Source organism: Equus asinus, chromosome 12 (genome assembly GCF_041296235.1).
Source record: "Equus asinus isolate D_3611 breed Donkey chromosome 12, EquAss-T2T_v2, whole genome shotgun sequence".
In the NCBI taxonomy this organism is placed as follows: Eukaryota; Metazoa; Chordata; class Mammalia; order Perissodactyla; family Equidae; genus Equus; species Equus asinus.
In genome coordinates, this window is record NC_091801.1 from 34,495,068 (window position 1) to 34,521,274 (window position 26,207).

Sequence of the window (26,207 nt, forward strand, 5' to 3'; positions counted from 1 at the left end):
TATGCCCTCACCATTCAAACTTCATTCATGATTAAAATATCTTACTTTCATTTAGGTAACATGAGCTTGAATTATGGTACAACAGATAATCAAGATTTTCTATAAATACAGCTTAGTAATTTTTAAGAATTTTTAGCATTTTTACCAAGGTCTTTGCCTAGAGTCTGATTTCCTGCAATACATAACACCTGGCTTAAATGCCACTTACTTTGAAATACTTTTCCAAATTTGCTCTTTCTGGGAGCTTCATGTCATTTATAATGTAGTACTTATTTTACTATATAGCAATAGCTTGTTGATACTTTTCTTTTTCACTAGACAGAGCATCCTTAAAAGATAAAATCCCAGTACTCAGCACATCATCTGGAACACAGACATCAACAAACGTTTGTTGAATGAATACATGGATAAAATAGAAATTGGTGAAAAACAGCCTGCAGATCTAAAATAAATTCAACATATTTCCCATTTATTGCAAAGAGGTTTGGTAATTTTTGAGAGCTCTTCCAAGCATATTTACAGGTACATCTCCCGACTTAGTGATGATAGCCTCCTCCCCAATAGATTGGATACTCAAAATAGTGTAGAAGGGACAAATATAGTACACGTGGACCAGGTTTGATAGACATTCTGAGAACCTGAGCTTTAAAAACTGTGGATTTTAATATAAGGTACATATGCTAATAAGCATTCTCAGTGTCCTTAATTTGTTTCATACAATATGAGACTGGGTGGTATAATAGGAAGAGCACCAACTTTTAAAGCCAACATATGTGTTCACTGAATCTCTGCCTCACAATTTACTTATTGGCTTTATGTCCTTATGCAACTTACTTAACCCCTCAGTGCCTCAGTTTCTTAAGATGTAAAATAGGAATAGATCTCATTATCATAATTAAGTACTCAACAGTCCCTTGCATTAATAGGCCTTGTAGATCATAATATCGAGTACCCAGTGTTATTATTAAATGCTTAATATGTACCCATTTTGTACTAGGAAACTTACATACATCATCTTAAATGGCTACAATTTCTCTATGAAGTTGGTATTTTATAGATAAGGGTATTAAACTCAGAGAGTTTGAATAATGGAGTCAAGGTAACAAAAGTGGTAAGTTGTTAAACTTAAATCCAAACTCAGATTCTTCTGGCTCCGAAGACCCTGTTTTCTCCACTCCACCATGAGAACAAGGAGACTGCTGACTTACGCTCAGCACAGTGATTTTATATCTTGTAGGCACCTAGTAGAAATCTGTTGGAAAGGAGAAATGACAATGTGCCCTGAAATTAAATATTTCAAGGATGTATTAGGAACTATTATAATTCAGCAATTATAAAACAACATGTAACAATCTACAGAGCCATTGCTCAGTTTCTTTCTAGAAATCCTATTGGCTCTCCGTCCTCTAGTGTCAGCCCTCCTTGTCATGACAGGCTCTCTTACAGCTCCCTTACATTCTGGTGCATGTGAGTCCATTTCCTCTGGTCTGGTTTCAGTGGAGAGGAAAAGCAGCTGGTCTCCGTCCTCTGAACATTAACACTTCATCTTCTGAAGGCCACTGTTTCTTCCTCGCACACCCACACTCCTCTCTTGGCTTTTATCTTCCAGACTAAAACAGTCTTCCAAGCTAAACAGTCCTTTCTTTCACCACTAAAATGTGGACACTCTGGGGTAATGAGGCAATTATAACTTAGAAAAGTCTAAGGCTTCCTGGCTAAGACCCACATCCAAGAAGTTGTACCTAGTTTAGATATGGGAAATATTTTGAGGAAAATTGAAAACAAGTGTTCTGTCATCTAGGGAAGTAAAAATTCTCAAATAAGATGACTTTTCTATCACTCTTTTCTTTTCATCAGAAGCAGATAAAAACAAAAGCATTCCCTTTACCTGAGATGGACACACGCAGAGGGAAAAAAAATTCTCTCGTTTAATTTTCAGTAGTAAATGTGTATAATCTACAACCACAGGAGTAAATCTATGGCCAAAGTTCGATTTAGCCCCTTAGCCCTCCAGGAAGTAATAATCACTTTGTGGAAAGCACACACGTAGAAAAGCAACAAGCAGGGCAACTTTTCCGTTGTGGCACTTGGCCAGACCCCCAAACAATGAGAGATTCGCAGAGGAAATGGCAGCATATCCATGTCTACAAACTCCAAAGGGGCTGGTGAGGTATTTATAGCAGTAGTGGGAGAGCTGCTGTGAATAAAAGACGGGTATGGTTATATATTGTGTACACTACTTCATTTAATTAAGCTCCTCTGGTTATAACAATCAGTTTAATCCATCCAGCCAGTTCTTTTGGAAATTTGTAGAGATAGTTGTGAGACCTTTTGAATTATCACTAAGTAGTTTTCATAGACCATGGCCAGGAGGCAGGCCTGTCATTCATCCATTTCAGCCGTCAGGATGGTAGAGAAGGATGGATGGCTTTCTCCACAAGTTTATTTTGGGGCTGGACTCTGCCCCCTCCCAGGTAGGGAGCATCAGTTACTATAGTTCTCCTGTTACAGAGTTAGGAGGCAGCAGTAGTTGATTCTAAGAAGTGGGAAGGAGAGACTTGGATTGAATAAAATAGTGATACACTCTCTTAACAAAGAAAATAAATGGTAATTATATTCAACTTCTGCTTATATATCCATTGATATATAGAGGTTTGAAATTCTCCTGTATTGTGTGTTAATACTTTTATTTAGATTTGGCAGGAAGGACAATAAGAGGCTATCACCTTCAGTCACACACAATCTCACTCACCTGCAGGCTCTGAGGTCCTGTTTGTCAACTCTCAGTGTGCACAGGATCACCTGTGGGTCTTGTTGACATCTTGGCTTGGTGGGTTTGGGATGGTGCCTGAGAGTTTTCATGTCTAACCTGCTCCCAGGTGGTGTCCATATCCAGGTGTCCAGGTGTCATATTGCTGATCCTTGTACTCACTCCAAGTAGCCAAGCTTTAACCGCGAGCTCAGCTCCTAGCCCCATGCCTCCTTCTCCACCCAAGTTCAGTTCCTCATCTAATGAAAGCCAAAATGTCAAGATGGGCAGCAGGATAGGAGCAGACTGGATTCACCAGAAGGTGGGGTCTGGAATATTCCTGCACTCCAAGTTTGCCTAGCTGAGGTCAGGGGCAGTGGGAGACATCACTACACAGATGTCCACCAAAGCCAGCTTTCTTTTCTCCTGAACTCTCTGCTCCCTCACAAGCCACCCAATGCCAGGATCCCTGATCTACGCAAAAATATGACATAGCCACACTTTGGTTTTCAGATTTCTGCTCTAATTTTCTGATTATGTTTCCAGTCTTGCCCAATCCTCATCTACCTTTTTGGGGCCCAGAAATGTATACTGGCTCTTTCCAGTCCACTCACACCAAACAGGCCAGGCTTTCTGCTTTCTACAGAGAAGCTTCTAAATGCAATTTTACTCCAAGCTGCAAGGACTACCCACATTGGTGAGGCTGACCGTGGCAGGGGTGTCACTGTGAGAGGCCTTTGGTTCCAGCCCGCTGGTCAGCCGTCAGGATCAGGTAGCTTCCCCCGTTGGTGTCAGGTAGGTTCCTACCGCAACAGCTCCTGGGCTTCTCTCAGGAATGTTCATGGCCACCTTGGCCGAGCAAGCTGCTTAGGCTTTTCCTGTACTATTATCTTTTTAAAATGTTTGACATTTTGTCAAGTAGAAGTTATTTGATGTATTTTTTCCTCTGATTCTCTGGTTAATTTTACTTGTGTCACTTTAATAATTTATTGTTTATGAATATTCATGTAAAATTGCAAATAGTCATTCTCAGGAGAAAATTATTTCCTCTGAATTGATGACAAGTAACTCTTCTCTGTCTTTTAAATGTTTTTATTTCATAATACCTAAACTTATCCAAAATACAATAAATGGATAATAGATAACTAAACTGCATATCATTTTACTTCAAAAGTATATTACTGAATAAATAACTTATATAATTATATAGATATATAAAATGAAGGACGGCTCTATTTCTTATTTTACAATACAATTTGGTGAAGAGATTTCATATTATTGACAATATACTGATCATAGTGTATTTTCTCATTTTATAGACTGAGCTTATTTTAACGCCATGTTTGTTAAGACAAAACAAAATGATCACCAAGTCCTGAGCCTAAAAAATTTAAATGAAGTAAAAGTTTGATTATAATGGAGGGAGTACAGCAGGAAATAACCAAAGTAATCAGCAAGAAACAACCTAAGATCTTTGGGGGCAATACAGTACAAAAAGACATAAATCACCCCTTCAGCATCTATTTCTACGTGTTAACATTGGAGTAGTGCGGACTTCCTTGTCGATGTGGCCATCTGTCAGGTCCAGTTAGCCCAGTCTTGCTTAATCTGACAACGCTGTATTTGGACACGGCAACCACCTGTATGTTTCCTAGGAGGTCTATCCTCAGCTGAGAGTAGGTCAGAGTACCGTGTGGTGGGCAGCGAGAGCACCTGTAGTAGCTGCAAGTTTCTGCCCTTCTCCCAATTGTGCTTGTCCAGTATGAGCTTTGGGGTTTGTTCTTAAACACTGGTTACAATGACAAATTATATGTACTTGTGGATAAAGACATTCTTCTGAGTACCAGTGGTTCCCCACTGAAGTTAGTGACTAAAGGTCCCCCTTCCCCATCTCCTGCAGCAGGAAGGAGGACTATGTCCTGGATCTGCCTTAGCCCAGCAGGGACTAAAGACTCTTCCAGCCTTCTAGTGTTCTGAAGACAAGCTGAAATAGAGAAGCCTAGCCCCTCCCTCTCCAGCATTAAGGATTAGGTGGGTGGTGGATGGAAGCAGTCTTGTCGCCACCAGCAAGGAGAAGGGAGATTCCAGAGGCCATGGGTGAGGGGAAAAGAAAACACTGGTGCAAAGACAGGGTTGCATCAGTGGCTCTCAAACTGCAGAGAGCATCAGAATCAGCTAGAGGGTTGGTGAAAACACAAATTGCTGAGTCCCACCTCCAGAATTTCTGAAATAGAAAGTTTTTAGTGGACTTAAGAATTTGCGTTTCTAACATGCTCCCAGCTGAGGCTGATACAGCTGGTCTGGAGACCACACTCTGAGAAGGAGAGAGTCACATGGCGATGGGAGGTTAGGGGCAGGGAGCTGAGGCTCAGCTGTCCTAGTGAATGACGTGATGTAAATCACAGTACACAAGGTTAGAATCCCTTCTCTTTCTCATTATTATTCATTGCATCCTACATTTGCCAATCAATCACTGTATTAGGCACTCAATGAAATGAAGTATTGAACAAGACATCTTAGTGAAAAAATTAAAAAGAAAAGAGCACAAACTTTTTCGTGAATGATCCCAAATTCTTTATAAATTCGTTTTAAAAATAGTTTATAGCACAGTGGCTTTGAAAGAGGTTGAAATTAGGCTGAAAAGATATACTATAAAATATGGAAGGGCAAAAGAGGTATGGAGTGGGAGCTTCTCTGCACAATGAAAACTATTTTACATAATGAAAGAGAAAGAAATTATAGCTTGCATAGCTATAATGATTTCTTTATAAAATTAAATAGGGTGAGAATCCAGGCATTTCTTTCATATATTAGGATTTTTGAGTATTTTTCTTGAGTTTATAAGATAAAATGAATGAACTTATTTGCCATAATTGGGCTTTTACTGGTAGGATGAACACTGATCAGCTACAAATTCTCCCCCATGAACATAGCCAGGCAAGCCCCTCTTGGATTCTGCATTTTAAATCAAAAGATGTAAAAGGATCTTTTGTGTTACTGCTTTCCTGAGGCAATAAAAGGGCAATAAAAAAGAATTAGAAGAAACGATGATTCTAAAATGTAACTTTCAGATTTTTACAATTTCGGAAAATCTTGACAGCTCCAGGGCTGAGCCGTTGCCAGTGGGTGCTGGCCCGCCCTGGGGCTGGATGTGTGCCTCTTCAGGGGACGCCAGCTCCCTCCTCTGCTCTTGCCAACCATGAAACAGCCCAGGTAATTTTCCACAGAGGTGTTCTGATTGATTTTAAAGGCAGCTACTCTCTTTCAATTTCAAATCTTAAACAAGAAAGGGGCTGCATTTTCATTTGTCTTACAGAAATTGCTGTTGGGCCATTTGAAATAATAGTGGGCTATAAAAACATTTATAATACTATTTTTTAAAAAGAACTGATCAATGCAGCCACATTCTAATCCAGGCCATTCTGGTCTTGTTGTATGAACACAGAGTGTAGCAGGAAGAGCAGGGCTCTGTAATCAGACTGACCTGTATGCAAGTTGTTGTTTTATGACACATATTACAAGGTGGATGACCTGTGCTCAGTCTCATCATCTCTACAGTGAAGATAATTCCTGAGTCTGGATGGATGGAGGTAAAAATACTGCATGAATCTATGACAAGCACATGCCACAGTATCACACACAGTGAAGTTCAATACATATATTTTTTCTCAGAGTTGAACCTGGTTTTCAATCTATACATACCAATACTCAGAAGAAAGCCAAAAATGTACTTTTTATCTAATGAAAGTATTATTTTATCCTTGTCTATTAGAAAGAGGCATTCTGCCTTCCTCCATCAGTCTCTCTCACCTCCTCCTTGTCACTATTTAATATAAAATCACCTAAGATGTATGATCCAAGAATCAACCATGCTATAATTATGGATTAAAGTATATAGACAGCATGCAATAAGCATTTTGCTTAATGCAAAAAGCAGAAAAAGTCAGAATGATGTTTCTCAGATTTACAAACAACATAAAGATACAAAAAGTTCATCATCCAGTGAGGTTGGCAAGACCTTTGAAAAGTTGCATCTTCTACACAACACATTTATATAATGTGCACACTTATATGTAAGCATAAATTACTTCTGAAAGCAGAAAAGAAATAATATTTTAAAAATCAAAGGGCAGAACACTTTGTTTACCTTCCATTCTCTGCCAATAGTTTAACTCATAATGCTATGTTCTGTCCCCATGTATTTGACCTATTATCTGGGTGTATATCAAAGGTAAAGTCATTTTAAAAACAAAAGAAATTTTTATTCAATCAGAAGGATTAAAACAATATGCAGAAGAAAAATATTTTGGAGCAGAGTTGAAAAGGAAGATTAGAAATAGATTTTCACGTATTTTTTTCATATAAACAATTGCCATTGACACCAACAAATTCTGCCGTCAAAATTCTCACCAGTGACTGGATACTATACAAAGACAATAAGTTACTAAAACATATTGACCTTTGCGTTGAAAGTGAAATAAGTGCTTGGCTGTCATGCGTGCTGATATACAACTCCAGGGGCCCTCCACAAGGATCAGAAAGCCATTATTTATTTAGGTTCAAGAAAACGCAAGCCAAGTGAAGGCAAGGATAGGGGCTGGCCTCCACCTCTTCACTAAGAGGTACTTGCTTCCCTGAGAATGGTCTACATGTCACCTATGGACCACATCATTTACTCTAACCTTCCCAAAGTCAACTGTACCCTTCAGAAGTGCCACTGAGGTGAATATTGGCAGCAAAACCACTTAGAGTTTGACATCTAATGCCCCTTGGTGTCTGCTTTGTCTCTTTCCTGTAAGTTAATCCACTTAATCGGGTGAAACACCAAACTACCAATCCTTACCATTTTCAGAAGGAAAGAGAAAAATGTGACCAATACTTATTAAGGTACCTTGTTTTACTCTCTTTCCCATAACAAGTAAAAAAATGAAACAATTACTGGGCTTTTAGATAAGGATTAGCCTAGCCTCCACATGATCAACCATGGATCCCACCAAAGAGTGGGATCCAAACTCCAACTTAATCTATGGAGGGCATCAGATAAAAGAAAAATGCAGTAAATCATATCAAAACTTCAATATTGTTTCTTATTGGCAAAAGAGCTTCTTATACTACTGGTCACAAGATTATATTTTATTGAGTGATAAGTAAACACTTAGAAAACCATTAAGAAGTTAAGAGCTGATATTTCTGGTGTTTTGCTCAATGCATTTGGATCATGAACATTTTTCTAAATATACATAAGGGGAACCCAGGGAACTGACTTTTCTACCACAAAAAACACTATAGCCAATTCATCAACCATATTGAATAATTTGTTACCCAGTGAGCCTTTCATGCCCCAGCACATGGACAAAGGATGGGAGAAGCTGTACTAGAGGATCAATGGATCTTAGAAAATTCAGAAATCGCCTATTCAAATGATTCTAATCCAAACCGGGACCTCTCTAAGTAGGAATATCTGATATGGTTGTGGCTCTAGGCTGAGTCTTTAATTAATGAGGAAAAATTAATATGAGAGAATTTCTGATCCACTGGCTCAACTCCAAAGGAAACAAGGTTATTGGATAAACAGTCATGTCTTTGCAGTGCTTTCATGGAAATATCCCGCTTTACTCTTTCAACCAGGATATAAGATGGCAGAGAAGTTCCAAAACAGAGTTTTGTCATTCTTTCTCTAATACAGCAAAATAAAGTAATTTAAACAAAAATATTTTCTTAGCACTTGATAGTAAAGGCAACTTCTGTACATGTTAAGATATTACTCAAAACCATAAGCTTTTGTTGATTCCTCAATAAATGATTTTATTTTATATTTTTGCACTCTCCAGAAAAAACTGAATAATTTATAGTTTTCTAGAAAACCTAAAATCATGTTTATCCTGTGCCAAATGCCTCTAGAGCCCATTCCAGTTTTTATTCATCTGCTTAATTCCTACATATTCTTGGCCTCTCCGTCCAACTGCCGCCTCCTCTGGAAAGCCTCCCTTGACTTTCCCAGACTGATATGGGGCGTCTTATCTACATTGCTACTGCACATCATATGTAATTTACGTTACCGTTGTTTGCCTATGTGCCTGTCTCCTCATTAGACTGTGAATTCCTTTAGGGTAGAGACTGGGATCATATTTTTATCTCCCAATGACCTGCATATTCCTGGGACCTAAGAGATGAGCAGAAAATTTTTATGGAATGAATATTTTGTTGCTAAATAGACATGATCTAGTCAATTGTGGAATAACTTAACTTCTCATTGCAAACACTTAAAGTTGTTATAAAACACCTTAAAGCTGAAACAATGCAAAGCACAGACGTACATCTATGAATAATCAAATAACTTTCCCCATGCAGCAGTTGAGCAAACCGTCACTACATTAATGCATTTTTCAAATTCTCATGCTCTGGCCACTGTTTCCACGTCTCCCCCACAGAAGAGCTCAGGGCAGGATTAAAACAACAACGACAACTCTAACAAAAGCCATATTTCCAACATGGTGAGACTTCTTTGTCTTTCTGTTTCACTCTCTCCTTCTCTCTCTTGCCATCTCTTTTTTCTTTCTCTCTCCTATATGTGGGGAGGAGGACATATATGGGATTTTCTTATGATGTGGTATATGCTCTTGATGTTTCTTAAAGATCGCCTCGCTGATTTCTTGTGGTCTTGGAAACCAGCCTTCAGAATGATTCACCCACCACTTGATGCTCTGGATTAAGACTCTTTCATACCCGTAACAGTTCTACAAATAAGGCTTAGTGTCTGTGTCTAACTGTCATTGGTCACTATATCGAGGAAGAAAAATTCTGTTTTACCTCAAGTCAAAGTCACTCTCTACTTTTCTGGTGGGGGTGGGGAGGGGAAATACAGAAGCACCATCACTGTTTAGAGTCCTGTAGACTGGCAGCCTTGATACAATGTTCAGTTTTGAAAATGCCTATTTGGAACATTAGAAACATCTGGAGAAGCCACATTTCCACGTTGAAATAAGGATAAGCTGTCATTTCTCCTACTCATTTTGAATTTATCCCACAGCCTGATGAGAAGATTTTTGTCCAGAATAAGTTATAGAGTATATAACTAAAAATTTTTAAAAATGTAAAAGAAAAAAGTAGAGGTTAGAAATGGATTGTATAGCATTCTACCAGGAGTTTCCTTAACTACCCTTCAAATATGCTTGCTTCGTCCCAGTGAGGGGGCTCCTGGGAGAACTCAGGTTATAGACATGAAGGTCCTGTGCAGCCACGAGACCCTAAACAGGCACATTTATCAGCCTTTATTGATTTTCCTTGTACTGAATTTAAGTAATTTGGCCTTACGCCTAACAATGCATGGATTTGGCCTGGAAACCTAGGATAATGCAGGAAAACACGAAGTTTCAGGTTGATGTTCAAAAATCATCTTTTCTAATTTTACACTTGATTGTTTGTCTTCTTGGCCTGTGATTAAAAATCACAACTTTTACTGTGTCCCCCTTATCAAGAGACCACGATGCATTATTGTAGAAGTCTGTCTAACTGGAGCAAGCTTCTAGCATGCAGCTCCCTTATCCTGCAGGCAGCCATTGCAGTGGATTCAGTGATTTATGGCCTCTGCCCAGGACAGCCTGGTGTTCAGTTAAGAGTGTCCAGCTAATGAACTACATGGGGAATTTATACATGAATCAACAGAATTACTTTCATTTTTCTTACCTTCTGTCCAGTTACCTCAGTGATCTCCCACTAAGAGGGAGTCCTTTCATTTGCTCGTGGTTCTAACGCACTTGTGGGAAAAATTTCAGACATTTTTGGCTCTTGGATTTCATACTCAAGTTTGAATATGTGGTTTCATTCCAAAAATACCATTAAAAAAATCTGAGGAGTAGCAAAGCCAGGGGAAAAAAATAGCTGACACTGAGGTTCAGTCTTGAGCATCCACAAATATTTCTAGAATCCTTTTTTCTTTTTTTCGTTTATTGGTCAAGGAAAATTTTCTTCAAAGAAAAGCTTAATCATTGAAGAACTAGATATGTAAAAGAAGCAAGCAAGAAAGACTCTTCTTAAAACAGGCCTGATCCTCCAAGGAGTTCATTGAGCTCATTGAAAACCAGTGTCTGGTTCTCAAACTGTGCTCCAGAAAATGAGTCTTTCAGACGCTTCTCAAAGACGCCTCTGGTCAGAGACTGTCACATGTTGTATACCTTATCTTCTTCTTGAAGTTTCAAAGTTTACTTTAACATATCAGAAGATTCCAGGAAGCTTTTACACTAAAGAACTCAACATCATATGGAACGTTTAGGTCACAGACTCTGCCATATATTCTGTAGACTGCCAGCCCCTCGCATTTCCCAAGGTGCTCCCAAAACACACTCATTGGGGGAAGCCCCCTGGGGAGAACATCCACCTGACCTATTCAATTACTTTTTGCAGGGAGAAGGGCCCTGAGCAGGGACTTGTACAGTGGAAAGGAATGGGAGGAACTCAGGGAGCCCCTATGAGGAAAGTGGAGAATGTAAAGAACATAGGGACCACCATATGTTGGGTCAAGTTTCCAATAGTGAAGTCCATCAGAGTAAACATCATATCCTCTCTCTTTTTCTTTCTACGTAGAACAAGAATCCAATGGAGAGCCTCTCCTGACATTCTTCCATTTCTTCCGGAATTCCTCAGCAACCTCTTTGAACACCATAAGGCATAGCAACAAAGCATATCAACCAAATAAGGGGTGTCTCTTCCGCTCTGGAAAAAGAATATTTCTCAAAGGAATATAAATATTCACCCATTAGTGTATTTCTGGGTATATTATGGCTCGCCTTCAACATCCTTGTAAATGTCCACTTAAATGATTTGTTTTTTAAAAGATTGGTACCTGAGCTAACAACTGTTGCCAATCTTCTTTGTTTTTCTTTCTGCTTTTTCTCCCCAATTGCCGCCATACATAGTTGTATATTTTAGTTGTGGGTCCTTCTAGTTGTGGTATGTGGGACGCCGCCTCAGTGTGGCCTGACGAGCGGTGCCACGTCCGCACCTAGGATCCGAACCAGTGAAACCCTGGGCCACCAAAGCGGAGCACACAAACTTAACCACTTGGCCACGGGGCTGGCCCCTACACTTAAATGATTTTTAAATGATTTCTGAAAAATAACACAAAGAACAAAGGGTGAAAAAAAAACCTCTAGAGAGTTTTATCATGTAGATAGCTCATACAGATTGTGCTAAATCTAGGAATATAAACAAAGCTATACTCATTCTGCCTGCCAAAATAGATTAATTGCTTTTTTTTCTTCTTTCCTGTGAGGTGTCCTTTTCCTTTTTTTTTCTTTTTTGCTAAGGAATGGGTAAAATGGTTTGAGTAAACAGGTAAACTGAAAAATCATTCTAAGCCATGACCTCAGCCATCAGCTGTCCCCATATTTTCTAACATCCTGAAATTTTCCATTCAACTTGGGTGGCTGATTTCACATTTTTTCCTGGACCTCTGTACCTTGTGGAGTTTGGGACACCACCAAAGACAGGGAGTGAGCCCGACACCTGCCTGTGGTCTCCTGGCTCCTGCCCTGCATAGTACAAACCTGGAGGGAGGATGTGAGCCTGAAGGCCAGGCTGCCCTCCCACACAGCCTAGAGGATGAGAAAACCGCCTCTGGGAAACTCTGAAAGGAAAAGGAATTATGCACCAAATCTTTTCCTCAGACGCGCATGGAGAAGCCTTAATTAACCTCTTCTTTTTCCCATAAGGGTTTATTTTTTAGAAGGAAAAAGATAAAAAAAATAAAGTAATTTAAGTATATATATATGTATTTATAAGAAATTCGATAACATTTTAGAACTAGAAATAGACTGGTGAATATTTGGATTCACTTGAGAAACATTTTTTCACTCTCTAAAAAAAAAAAATATCTGAGCCAGAGATAAACATGCTAAAATCCTACTTGTAAACGCAAATAAAAAGACGTCCTTCACGGGAGGTTTTGCCATCATCGTCACAATGTAACTTAAGATATCAATCTACTATCATCACCATATTCTTTCCTCCTATCTACATTTTAATTCTGAAAATCTTCAGTAATTTCCTGAAGTTTTCGACTAGTATAATTTCCACCAGGCATTAGAGGTTTGGAGGTTGTCCTCTATTTCATCTATCATTTTGAGTGAGCTCTCCATAAAACACTGATAATAGGAAACTGCACAGAGCTACACCCAGTGATTCAGTAAGCTGTTTTCACACGTCATTTTCCTACATGGAGTCACATGTGACATGGATTAAGTCATAACGCCCCCAAAGCAATAATACTGTCAAAGCTCAATATAACATAACAAGTGAATTTCTGAATTTCTGCAAATAATTAAAAAGGCGGTGTTGCTATACCTTCGTTTTCTATAAAAACAGACCTCCATGTCCATCCTGACATTTTCACCCTAAATTTAACATAACATTCACCTAATGGGAAAAATTATCCAATTCATGGCTACCTTTTTTCTTCATAGTGTACATTTTTTCAATATAAATACTCAAAAGATTAATATTTAGTAATGATCTTCTTTTATACACAGATACCAAATGATAGTTGATCTGACCTTATACCTTATCTTTTTCATTTAATTTTGAGTTATACATCTCAATGAACAAGTAGCTTAAAACATCTCCATTGAAAAAAAGCAAGAAAAAGGTGATGGAATTATAAAAGGTCAATACATTTGCAAACATTAAATGATTCTTCACATGATACCTCTTTGCAAAAGAATTTCTCTGATAGTAACATCCAAGTCTCCAGATTGATTCTGCAATCTGGCCTTGATTCTGCAATCTAGTTTGAACCTGTACTTTGTATTATGGCTGCCTTGTTTCTTCTCAACACTGATGATCTGAAACTGTCAGGAAAGCAGCTTTCCTTTCCTCTGCATGCTCTACGGTTGGTGGTGTGGAAATTGAGGGGTAGTCGCACCTTCAGCGTCTCCAAGATTGCTGCAATTTTAGCACCACGTGTTGCCTGCAGAGCTTTAGGACACAAGAGCTCTTCTTTTTTTCCCCAGTTTTATTGAGAAATAATTGACATACACCACTGTGTAAGTTTTAGGGCATACAGCATGATGATCTGATTTACACATATTGTGAAATGTTTACCACAATAGGTTCAGTTAACATCCATCTTCTCATATACATACAATAAAAAGAGAAGAAAGAAGAAAAGAAAAAAGGAAAAAAATTTTCTCCTTGTGATGAAAAGTCAGGATTTACTCTCTTAACAACTTTCTTATATATCATATCTATATTAGATCACATAGCATTAGCTACAGTCATCATGCTGTACACTACATCCCTAGTACCTGTTTATCTTATAACTGGAAGTTTGTACCTTTTGACCCCCTTCCTCCAATTGCCCCTTGCCCCACCCTCTGCGTCTGGTAACCACAAGTCTGATCTTTTTTTCTGAGTTTGGTGCTTTTTGATTTCTTTTTTAAGACATTTCACTTAGCGTAATGCCTTTAAGTTCCATTCATGTTGCTGCATATGGTAGGATTTGTTTTTTTATGGCTGAATAATATTCTATTTTGTATATATACCACATCTTCTTTATTCATTCATCCATCAGTGGACAGTTAGGTTCCTTCCACATCTTGGCTATTATAAATAATGCTGCTATGAACATGGAGCTGCAGATATCTTTTCAAATTAGTGTTTTGTTTCCTTTGAATATATTCCCAGAAGTAGAATTGATGGATCATATGCTAGTTTTATTTCTAATTTTTTGAGGAGCCTCCATACTGTTTTCCACAGTTGCCCACACCAATTTACATTCCCACTGTTAGAATGGCCATCATCAAAAAGATAAGAGATAACAAATGCTGGTGGGGAGGTAGAGAAAAGGAGTTCTTAGCTTCCAAGGCCTGCCGACTGGAACATGACTGACCAGAATGTGCCAGTGTGGCTGGCAAGTGGAACCAATGAAATTACCCATTCCGTGACCAACAGTAATCCTCTCCCAGTGTGCCATCCCAGAGGGCCCTGAAGGAGGTCCTGCTTACAATGACCACGTTGTTTTCCAGGGTCTTCTTTCACTCTCTTTAGGAGAGCCACCCATGGATAGAATGAAGCCATGCTACTGATTCTAATTACAGCATTTTTACATCAAATGCCCCAGAGGATCTAACAGGATTTTTTTAAAGTCTCCAGAGGCAAACAATCTTGAAAATTATTAGAAATGTAGTGTTCAACTAGAGTTTTTGTCTCCATGAAAGATGAAGGAACCTGGCTCCAGCAACATATCTAACAGTGACAGGCAAGCTCTCTTGCTGGGCCCAAAGCTCCAAAAAGAAAGGCCCTACATGTATATGTCATATGGTAATCTGTTTGCATAAAGTAAATTGCTTATTCTCCAGTGCTACATTTTACATTACCAAATATAGTCATACACTTAATTTAGAAGTGATACAGTAACCTGCCTCAAAGGGAAAAGATCTGCTCTGACCACCTCCCTGTCTGTCTCCCCAGCCTCATGCAGTGGTCGTCACTCTCCTCAGGACCATTGGAAGCTTTTGTTTCTCTGAGTTTACACCAAAACACCTGTGTTATTGTGTGCTTACCTCCCCACTGGCTCACAAGCACGATAACTTCAGGGGCTGTAGCTGGGAAGCAGCACATCACCACCCAGCGCCAGCAGGACATTCAACACAGGTGGGTCTCGATTTACTCAATCACAAATTTTAAGTATAATAATCAAATCTTACCCCACTCCACCCCAAATGCACACGCTCCAGATTTACATGATCGAAACCAGTCTCTACAAACCTCAGAACTCTTCGAATTGATCCTGCACGAATACCATGTGTGGTCTTGTTCCCAGGCACTTTTTATAGTGAATAAATAGTGTTTGGTGCATCTCCCTGATGAACTCAGGAACAAAGGCACAGGAAAGCGAATAACAGTGGTCAGAATGAGGCAAAATGTTCTTTTATCCCCTAGAGTGATTGATTGAATTGCTTCTAGCAGGGCATGCGTGTTTGGTGTATGTATAAGAGTGTGTGTATGTGGGCATGTATATGAGAGTGTGTGAGTGTATACATGTGTGAGAGACTGTGTGTGGGGTGAGTGTGTATGTCTATATATGTGCCATGTATTAATAAAGTGTGCCAGCCTGTACAGACCATAAAGTAAGCCATAAGCAAAATATGTCTTCAGCACCATGTTTTTCATTCATTTACTCACTTATTCATCTATTCAACAAGCACTTATTCAACAAATATGTGCCTAGTGGCTACATCACAATAAAGAAATAACAAAGGTACTGATGGTCAAATAGTGTTCAAAACAATTTAACAAAATAACTTATTTTATCCTTATGAAAATCCTAGAGGTGGAGCTGTTATTATTTCCATTATACAGAGGGACAACTGAGCACAGACTAAATCACTTGCCACGTCATAGGGCTAGGAGAGACAAGAGGTAACAGAGCCAGAGCCCTACTCCCTGTGTAACACCCCCTGCCTCCCCATGTGGCAGGAGCTTGGAAGGGCTACTTGCAAGCCCCGTGGAGAGTTGGAGGATGCCCCATGACAATGCCTCCCCTTGGATCTCCTTTCCTCAAGATTAGACGCTAAATTGGGCCACATGTCCAGGGACCTCCCTCTCTTCTGGTTTGCATATTTCATCTGGAAAAACATATTGAATGCTATAATTTTATAGGCACATACTTACAATATTTGTTTCTCTTAAATTATCAAAAGTAAAGCTCTTGGTGTCCCATGACAGGGAGAAGAAAGCAGGGCTCTTGGAGGTGGCGGCAGCATCTGGCTGGGTGTAAAGCTGTGATCTTTACCAAAGGGAGCACACATTCAGAAAAAGAGCCGGAACACACTGCTCTAAGCTTCCGTGGGAAACCAGCCATCTGAGAGAAGGCCAGAGGAGTAGCTGTCTGCTCTGTTCCCACATGCAGACCTGCCCATCTGTAAGTTGTGTATATCTAATTAATGCCTAATGGACAACAGCAGATCTGATGCCCTAAGACTTGTCTGACTGAATCGAACAGACCAGGGCCAGACAGGAAGAGAGGTAACATCATTGGAGACTGCTAGGAGAGATCTTTCCATTCTAGTAAAAGCTTCCTAATGACTATTACAAAGAGGCCCACGACTTTAATCATGCCACTAAACTCTTCTTAAAGATTGTCAACAGCTCCCGATTGTTTAGAGAAATGTGCAGGATATCTTCCCCTGCAATACAGGTGCTCTGGGCTCACCTCTTACCTCTCTCCTGTCTTACCCAATTCACCTCCACACTCAGCTCAGGCATCATCACCTGGAAATCGTTCTTGACTCTCCCTTTGCCCCCAGAACAGGTCAACTCTTATTTTACTGCTTCATTTTGCTACGCGTTATCCTTTTGAACAAGAGTTTACTTGAGATGGACGTCAAATTCAGGGCTGAAATAAAATTTGACTATCTATGATTACGAATTGTCAGATACTCTAGTGTTTTACAAAATGGGCTTCGTTGATCTCTAGGAAATGTGAGTTCTAGAACACTTCTAGATATTTCACTTTTGATTGTAATCCAAAAATATATTTTATCAGTTATAAAAACTTCTCTGTCACAGTGAAATTTTGACTTGAAAGATACATTTATAGCATAAAAATTTAGTTTCCGAAGTAAATTACTCTCAAATTAGTTTTTTAAGTAGTTAGGTTCCTGGCCCCTGGGTGGGGGGGGTCTGCAAACCATGGTTGCTCACATTTTTCTTTTAAAAGGAAAGACTTGGATATTATCCAAGTTTCCAAAAATATCAGAACCTTAACTATGTAAAATGTACTCAAAGAAAAAACTGAAAACAAACATCATAAAAGCTGACACTGGATATTTCCAAAGGGACCCATCCCCCCATAGGTAATTTTAAAATTAATTTGCAGGCTGTACAATGTTCATGATTTACTTTTATCCTAGAAAAAGAAGGAAGCTTTAAAAATATAACAACTATGAGTAGACACCATTACAAACGACATTCTGAATTTAACTATCAAGTTACCAAAAAAATCTAAAAAGATTTTCTATTAATGTGAAAAAAAGTTTTAAGAAATCAATATTTTTGGAGGTTTCTAAAATTCTGTGATTTTTATTTTCCTATAACGGACATAGATCTGAAATTGTTCATATTGGAGAATTTGCAAAGAACATACGTTGGATTATTTAGAAAATAACATAAAAACACAGCCTCCGGCACCTGCATAGTACATAGTATGCCACAGCTAAAGAATGACAGTCCTGATGTCTGTGATACTCTTCATAATAACCTGGTCAGGGGAAGCGGGGGGCAAGTAGGTGGGCACATACATGAAACAAAATGGGCAATGTACTGAAAATTGTTGAAGCTACATGTTGGGAAGATCAGGTTCACTATACTGTTCTCTCTACTTTCGTGTGTTTGAAAATTTCCACAATAAATATTTAAAAGATAAAAACACAAAAACAAACAAAATTAACCATTCAATGAGACACTATTAACCACCCATAAGAATGGCTATAAAAAAGATCGATAATGCCAACTGTGGTCCAGGACATGGAGCTCTGAGGAATCTCAAAAAAACCAAATCTGTTTAGGAGACAAACAGTCTTTACAGTGAAGCATATATTTTTCAAACCTGGATTGGATGGAAACTTTATGGGTTTATTATCTGTTTCACAGCCGAAATCTTTGTGTGCCTTGACAAATGTTCGTGTTTAAATCATGTATGCATTTATTTGGAGATTATATTCGTGTGCGTGTGTGTGTGTGTGCGCATGCACATGTAAAACTGGCTACACAAAATATATACTCTCTTATCCTTTCTAGACATGATTACCTAGGCTTAGATCACAAACTACATAAGGCTAGGCCCGAATTTGCCGATAAGCATGCATCACTGATGTAATTATTACTTTAACAGCACAAACCCTTGACCTTGTTATCACAGTATATACATCATAGATCTCTATATTAACATATCATTTAGGACTTTCATACATTGAAAGAGTTCAGTATGACTCAGCTCAGAGCAATGAAAGTTTTCACATTTTTTAGTCCATTTACTTAAAATTTTATAGATTCACCAGCAGTTTACTGTATTTTCTTTCTGCTTAAAGAATGTTGCCTAAGAAATAAAAGAGATGATCGTTTAATGCTGTATTGCTACAATTCTAAAGTTCTAGTATAAATTACAGTACATTATGACTATTCTAGACAATTTATATTGTACTATAATTTAAAATATTCTTTTAGCTCAATAGTTATGACTAATTTTTTCTAATTTTCTAAGTCTAACATTTTATATACAGGTTTTATTTTCACAATCTTAAAAAATATTGATAAAAAACTAGACTATTGCCTTTTAAACAGCCATGTTGAAATAAAGTACAGACGAGTGAAAACATAAAGATACAGGTGTAGATATAGATCTAGGTATAGATATAGATATGGAGATGGAGAAGGACATATGGTACAGATAGACATGGATATGGATTGGATATGGAGATGGAGAAGGAGATGGAGATGGCACAGAACATGGCGTTGGGGACATAGGGAGACAGCGTGTGCGCATGTGTGTGAGACAGAATGAGAGGAGCAGAGTGAAAACTTATGTGACCACTGCCTAGATCAAGAACCAGTATGGTGCTAGGAGCCCAGAAACATCTGTTGTAATTTTCCCAATCATTATGACCTCCCTTCTCACCAAAATTAACTGCAATGCATATTTATAACAACAGTTTGTTCCACCATTTTCCCCCTTTTTTTCCCCCCAAAGCCCCCCGGTGTGTACCTGTATATTTTTTGTTGTGGGTCCTTCTAGTTGTGACATGTGGGATGCCGCCTCAGCATGGCTTGATGAGTGGTGCCATGTCCATGCCCAGGCTCTGAACCGGCGAAACCCTGGGGTGCCAAAGCGGAGCACACAAACTTAACCACTCGGCCATGGGGTCAGTCCTCCACTGTTTTTTTTTTTTTAATTTTAGACTCACACTGTATATATTCTCTTGTGTCTGGCCTCTTTATTTCAACATTAAGTTTATGATTCATCCTATTGCTGAATGTAGCTATTGTTCATTCTATTTCAGAGCTTTTTAGAACTCACTGCATGCTAGTACCACAAAATACATATCCATTTTGCTGTAAAGAACATTTGAATTATGTCCAATTAGGAATAATGTTGCTATGAATATCCTTGAACAAATCTCTCAGTGCCACATGTACGCATTCCTGTTGGGTATATATGCCAAGGAGACAAATTTCGGAGCTTTTGTAGGTAACACCAATCTTTTTTCCCAAGTGGTCTCTATTGAAAGAAAAATGTGGAGCTACTCATGGCTGGCAGACCCACTAGAGCCAGGAGCCTAATTTGAGAGTAATTTACTTAAGAAACAAAATTTTATTCCATGAATATATTTTTTCCATTGAAATTTATCACTAAAAAAGAGTTTTTATAACTTAATTTTCTAGCTTCTCAGTGTGGATGCAATTGAATCCTCTGCTAAACTCTGAAGTCCCCAAGAAGTTTCTAATAGGGCAGATGATATCTTATGGCAAGCTTTCTTCACTAAATTTTCAAAGAAATACATAAAACCACATTAGTATGAGATGTGACTGTGGTAATGAGACTATATTTAAGTTTACATATCCAAATGATTGCTGCTCCTTTAAATTGACCATTTTGGGAAACTTAGGCATTTACAAAAAGAGGAGAGCATCAATTAAATAATGTAGTCTACCCAAGTGAGCACTGGGAAGGGCTAGCCTAACCAACCTCCCTGCCACCCACATCTTTGCTCTCCAAGGCCTCTCCACACTGCTACCACAGAGATCTTCTCAAAAGCAAAGCTAATCTCATTACTCTACTAGAGAAAACCTTTCAGTGGCTTCCCTTTTATCCAGGTCCAAGTCTGAGTACATTTGCCTGGCCCACAAAGCCTCTATAACTTGTCTTCACCATGCATAGCCAAGGTTTTTATTCAAAGCTCACCATATGAAATGCTGTGTGTCTGGCACTCTTCTAAGTGAATCACAAATATTAGCTCACTTAATCTTCGTGTCAACCATAATAGATGGGCACTGTTATTTAGACCCCCATTTTGACAGAAGAGATTGAAGAACAAGAAGGAAAATGTCTTGCCTCAAGTCACACAGCAAGGAGAGCACACCCAGCCCTTCTAACTCTGGGCCTAGGCTTGAGTTACTGTCTGTCTGCCAGTCCCACCACTCCTCCTGGCTTGTGCTATGCTGCACCATCAGTCATCCTCCCACTCTGTCCCCTGGCTTCATCCTGTGCACATGCAGGTGCTTCTCCTGGTAGGCATTCCCCACTGGCATCCTCCTCAGGGTGATCTTTTGTTCATCTTTGATCCTCTTTAGGCCATCACTGTACTTTATGCTTGTATATTTTAATGAAATTATTATTTTTCATGTCTATGTCCTCTACTAGAGTGGGAATTTATTGAGAGATAAAGTGAAATTGTATTCATCTCTTTTATCTCTAGAGTCTGGCATGGTGTTTGGATCACATTAGCAATTCAATATAAATTCTTCGATTGATTTTATGGAAAGGAAGGAAGGAGACAAGAAGAAAGAAGGGAACGAAGGAGCTAATTTGGATATCGAACAGTGGTAAGTTAAGAGAGTCAGAACTGCATGGATTTGAATTCCAAGTTTTTGTTTTGTTCTTTTCTGAGGAAGTTTTGCCCTGAGCTAACATCTATTGCCAATCATTCTCTTTTTTTTTGCTTGAGGAAAATTAGCCTTGAGCTAACATCCATGCCAATCCTCCTCCATTTTGTATGTGGTTTGCTACCACAGCATGGCTGATGAGAGGTGTAGGTCTGCACCCAGGATCTGAATCCATGAACCCAGACGACTGAACTGGACTGCACCGAACTTAACCACTATGCCACGGGGCCAGCGCCTAAATTTCAGTTTTAAATACTCATTAGCTATCAAACAAATGAAGTAAATCTCCCTGAAACTTCATTTCCAAATTTCTATAATAAGCATAAAAATTACTATTTTTGCAGAATTATTATAAGAATTAGAGATGTATATAAAGTGACTTGCACACAATACAAAGTATTGTTATCATTACTACTACTATTTTTAATGGCATTTATGCTGAATAGTAACATTTTCTTCATCTCTCAGGCGATCTATATGCTGGAGGATGTAAAATCAATTGTTCTCACCTTCAGGAAGAGCAGAGGAATCTTTTCTATGCCAATAATAAACATTACCTATATGCTGAATGCTTTCATACCATTGCAAAAGATTTCAATTGTTGAAGTACATGACATTGGGGAAGGGGAAATTAGGGTGACAACTTACAAACAGGATGGCAAATAAGGTCATTCAAATAAATAAGCTTTCCCAGAAAGACGATTCCAGGAGTTGGAAATTGAGAACTTGTGGAAGTCATTCTGTATTACTCAAGACACTGGAAGACTACACCATTCACTGCATAACATTGCAGTTCTCTGCAAGAATCCTTACACTTAAAAGGTCAACGTTCTCTCTGCACAAACAGATCATGCACTCAGAGAACCTGGCACATGATGCTGCATGTGATGTTGGATGGGTCACTTGACTCTCCTCATCAGGCCCCAGGCAAGCTCAGGGCACTGGAAAGGTCTGCACATGCTGCAGAGCTGAGCATATCTTATCCTACAACACTGCTGTGCTCTTCTTACCTTCTGATGAGAGGAAGGCAAAGTATATTTTTCTAGGAAACCTTTAGCCCATAAAACATGTGACTACTCATGACTCACTTTGTAATGTTATATGAATCCATGAGCCTCGTCAGCATCGTTCCTTCAGCAACTGAAATCTCTATTTGGCAGCAAACAAGTGGGAGTAAAATACTCTTAAGTAAGGAATGCACTTGAAGTGCTTCTGTACTAGTAATTATACATTTGGTGTAAACACAGATCCAACCCTTTCCAAAAACTTGATTTATTGTTCATACTTCCACCTGTGAGAGACAAGTGCTTACAGGAAAAGCCTGGATGTATTTCACTCATCCACACAGGTATACACTACATTTCTGGTGGAAAAGGTTACATGAAGAACAGAGGCAATATTGAATCTTCACTGAGGCAGGTCATTTCTCAGTTTTGTGATCAAATGATTAATGCAAATGTGCATCACAAATGCTGTGAGGTTAATCAATAAAATTACTGGAGGAATTCTGAAAGTAATTTTCAAGCATTGGCCATGGACGCATTATGGCAATTTTTTAGAATGCAGAGGCCTATTATTTGATAGCATAAATGTTTCTAGGATAATGATAAACCAAATGAAACACTGTTTTCTAGGGACTTTCAAACTAACAACTTTGTACCAGTGACAACTACCAGGCACATAAATTATAGATCATGATGGTGTGCTCAATGAACTATGCAGGAAATAGAGAAATATCACCACTTTTTAATGAGTATTTTATAAAGTCTCTTTTTTTCATTCACCATCCAAGGTAACATTGCTTTCTGAATTGTTTGTGAATTGGTGAAGAAATTCACATTAGGATGAGCTAGAGAAGCTGGAGAGAAATTAAGAGGCAGATAAAAAGGTAGGACTGGCAGGTCAAGAAGGAACTGAAGGGCAGGGTCTGGGAGTACACGGATGCCCCAAACCAGAGCTCTGGGTGCAGCAACACTAAGGGGCACCCCCAGTTAGAAGTGGCACATGAGGACTTTCAATCCACAGTGAAATTCTCAAGGGGAAAGCAGACTCAAGGGAAACATTTGAGAAGACAATGGGAACAGAGGTAAAAATTGTATAATCAAAGAGTCAGGAGGCGAAGTGGGGTATGGATCACTCAGGAAAGTTAGAAGGACATCCAAGGAAACATTTGATCCATAGGCACACATGTAAGACTAACTCTTATGCATTCCCCTGGGGAAGTTGAACTAGATTTAAAAGACCAGGAAATAGGCATCCCAATTCTACCTATAATCTGTGCTTTGCTTATGGACATTAAAAACTGACTTAATTAAAGTATTAGTTATCCAAAGTATTAGTTGATGAAAAAACCTAAAAAGGATGAAGAAAGTGCTTATAATTTGTAATTAGACAGAACTTAGTTTGAAGTTCAGCACTACCACTTATATGGGTAATTAAAGACACTGCTAAGCTTCAAACTAAATTTTAAAAGTGACCTACCTCATGGTGTCCATGATTAGACCATGAATGCTCAGCACAGTGCACATCAAAAAAAATTTGTTATAAACTGGACTTAGAGCCCTAGCTTGAAGAATATATAGAATATATATAGAGAGAGACTATATATATATATACAGACACAGAGAAAGAGAGAGATAGAGATTGAGAATCAGTTCTTGTTATTCATAGTAGTTGTGTTCTATAAAGGCACTGTGAACACTGAAATAGTGAATAATGAATCATTGCTTCCAGGGGAAATACAGGGTTAGGATCCTGTGAGTCTCTGGTCACAATATTCTGTTAAGCAATCAATATATAACTTTGTTTCATGTGTGTTTCTGTTTAGACACCTTATCTAATATATATTGTTGATTTATTAACATTAAACTCTTGGCCCACAGCACTATAAATCATGACTATATGAAGCTTATTTAACACATATATTTTCTCTATAAGGCACTTCACAACTGTCCTGCACTTGGGGACACTAGACAGCACTTCAGCACTATGCTTGGGGGCCATTTTACACATCGAAATCTCCAGCAGAGAAAACGCAAAAGTGCAAAAAATGGAGGGAGAGCGATGTCAGCATTATGGTGGAGTGAGCTATTCCTCTAGGCTTTGCCCCCTAAGATATGATGAAAAGCATGTTCATAAACCAACAGACAACATCCACACAACACAATAGATGTCCAAGAGACCCATGCAGCCATTCGTCTGCATGAGGGTGCTGGACCCCCCAGGAGGCAGTGGAAGGAGGTAAGCGACCTACTCTCCCTCCCCAACAGCAGCAATCTAAGGCACAGGACCTCACACAGTGACTGGTGCATGACTTTGAGAGGAGAATGTGGAAAAGGCCGCCCTTTGAGGGAAGACTTTCACTCTTGGAGTTGCCTCCCAGCCCATGGCAATGCTTCATACTGAGGCAGCTAAGCAACCATGGGGGTGCCCTAACCAAGTCAAGCAGCCAAGGCAGGCAGCTGGTGAGTACAGAGAGGGAGTATGGGCAGGAAAAAAGGTGCCCTCTCCCCATCATCCTGCCTTGCACAGCAGCTGGGCAGGAGATCCCTGACAGAGCTCCTGTGCCTACATGTGTGAAGCAGTGGCAAGCAGATGCAGAGATCCCTATTGGCACAGCTTCCAACAGACAGGCACAACTGCCAAGGGTCATGGCGGGCTCAGAAAACATAGCTTCTGCTTCCCACCCCTGCAAGTGGTGGCAGCTGGGATCTGCAACCAAATACTACCACTATGCAATGGCAAAAGTCCACCCCATGAAACAGCATGAAGAAATATATTCACACTCCAGACTAGAGGGAAAATGACAAGTATCCAGAAACCAGTTATGACATCACAGAAATTTACAATCAAAATGACAGAGAATTCAAAATAATTATCATAAAGAAACTCAACAAGTTATAAGAAAACTCAGAAAAACTGTTCAGTGAACTCAGGAATAAAATTAATGAGCAGAGAGAATCCTTCACAAAAGCAATTGAAACTATAAAAGTAAGCAATCAGAAACGTTGGAGATGAAGAACACAATGAATGAGACAAAAAAAATCTGGAATCATTAAAAAACTGAGCTGATATTATAGAGGACAGAATTAGTAATTTAAAGGACAGAAGTATAGAAATGCTTCAGGTGGACAGGTGGAGAGAACTAAGACTAAAAAGAAATGAAGAAATTCTCCAAGAAATATCCAACTCAATTAGGAAATGCAACATAAGGATTATAGGTATTCAAGAGGGAGAGGAGAGGTAAAAAGGAGCAGAGAGCTTGTTCAAAGAAATAATAGCTGAGAACTTCTGAAAGCTGGGGAAGAAGCTGGAGTTACAGTTAAATGAAGCTAATAGAACTCCTAATTACATCAAGGTAAAAAGACTTTCTCCAATGCATATATTAGTAAACCCAGTAAAAGAAAATGGCAAAGAAAAAATATTAAGGGCAGCAAGGCAGAATAAAATAACCCACAAAAGAACCCCTATCAGGCTTTCAGCAGATTTCTCAGCAGAAACCTTACAGCCTAGGAGAGAATAGAATGATATATTCAAAATACTGAAAGACAAAAACTTTCAGCCAAGAAGAGTCTATCCAGTGAAACTATGCTTCAAATACAATGGAGAAATAAAAACTTCACCAGATAAACAAAAGTTGAGGGAGTTCATCACCACAAGATCCCCCCAACACAGAAATACCAAGAAGGCCCTCATATCTGAAAAAAAAGGAAGGGTTTACAAAGCCTTGGGCAAGGAGATAAACAGACAGACAAAATCAGAAAATTGCAGGTCTCTATCAGAACAGGTTAGCAAACACTTA

At 38.9% G+C, this 26,207-nt stretch overlaps 1 long non-coding RNA gene across 4 annotated transcripts in view; it reads right to left on the reverse strand.

Moving 5' to 3' along the window:
- Nucleotides 1-3,796: 3,796 nt before the first annotated feature.
- Nucleotides 3,797-26,207, reverse strand: part of LOC139039901 (uncharacterized) — a 45,586-nt gene continuing 23,175 nt past the window's right edge. The window contains exons 7-8 of one of the 4 annotated variants that reach the window (XR_011493224.1): nucleotides 19,509-19,618; nucleotides 3,797-18,842 (exon numbers count right to left, since the gene is read on the reverse strand). This is a non-coding gene — a long non-coding RNA (uncharacterized lncRNA). The remainder of the gene's footprint in view (nucleotides 18,843-19,508; nucleotides 19,619-26,207) is intronic. The other 3 variants (XR_011493225.1, XR_011493227.1, XR_011493226.1) reach the window with 3 other exon arrangements.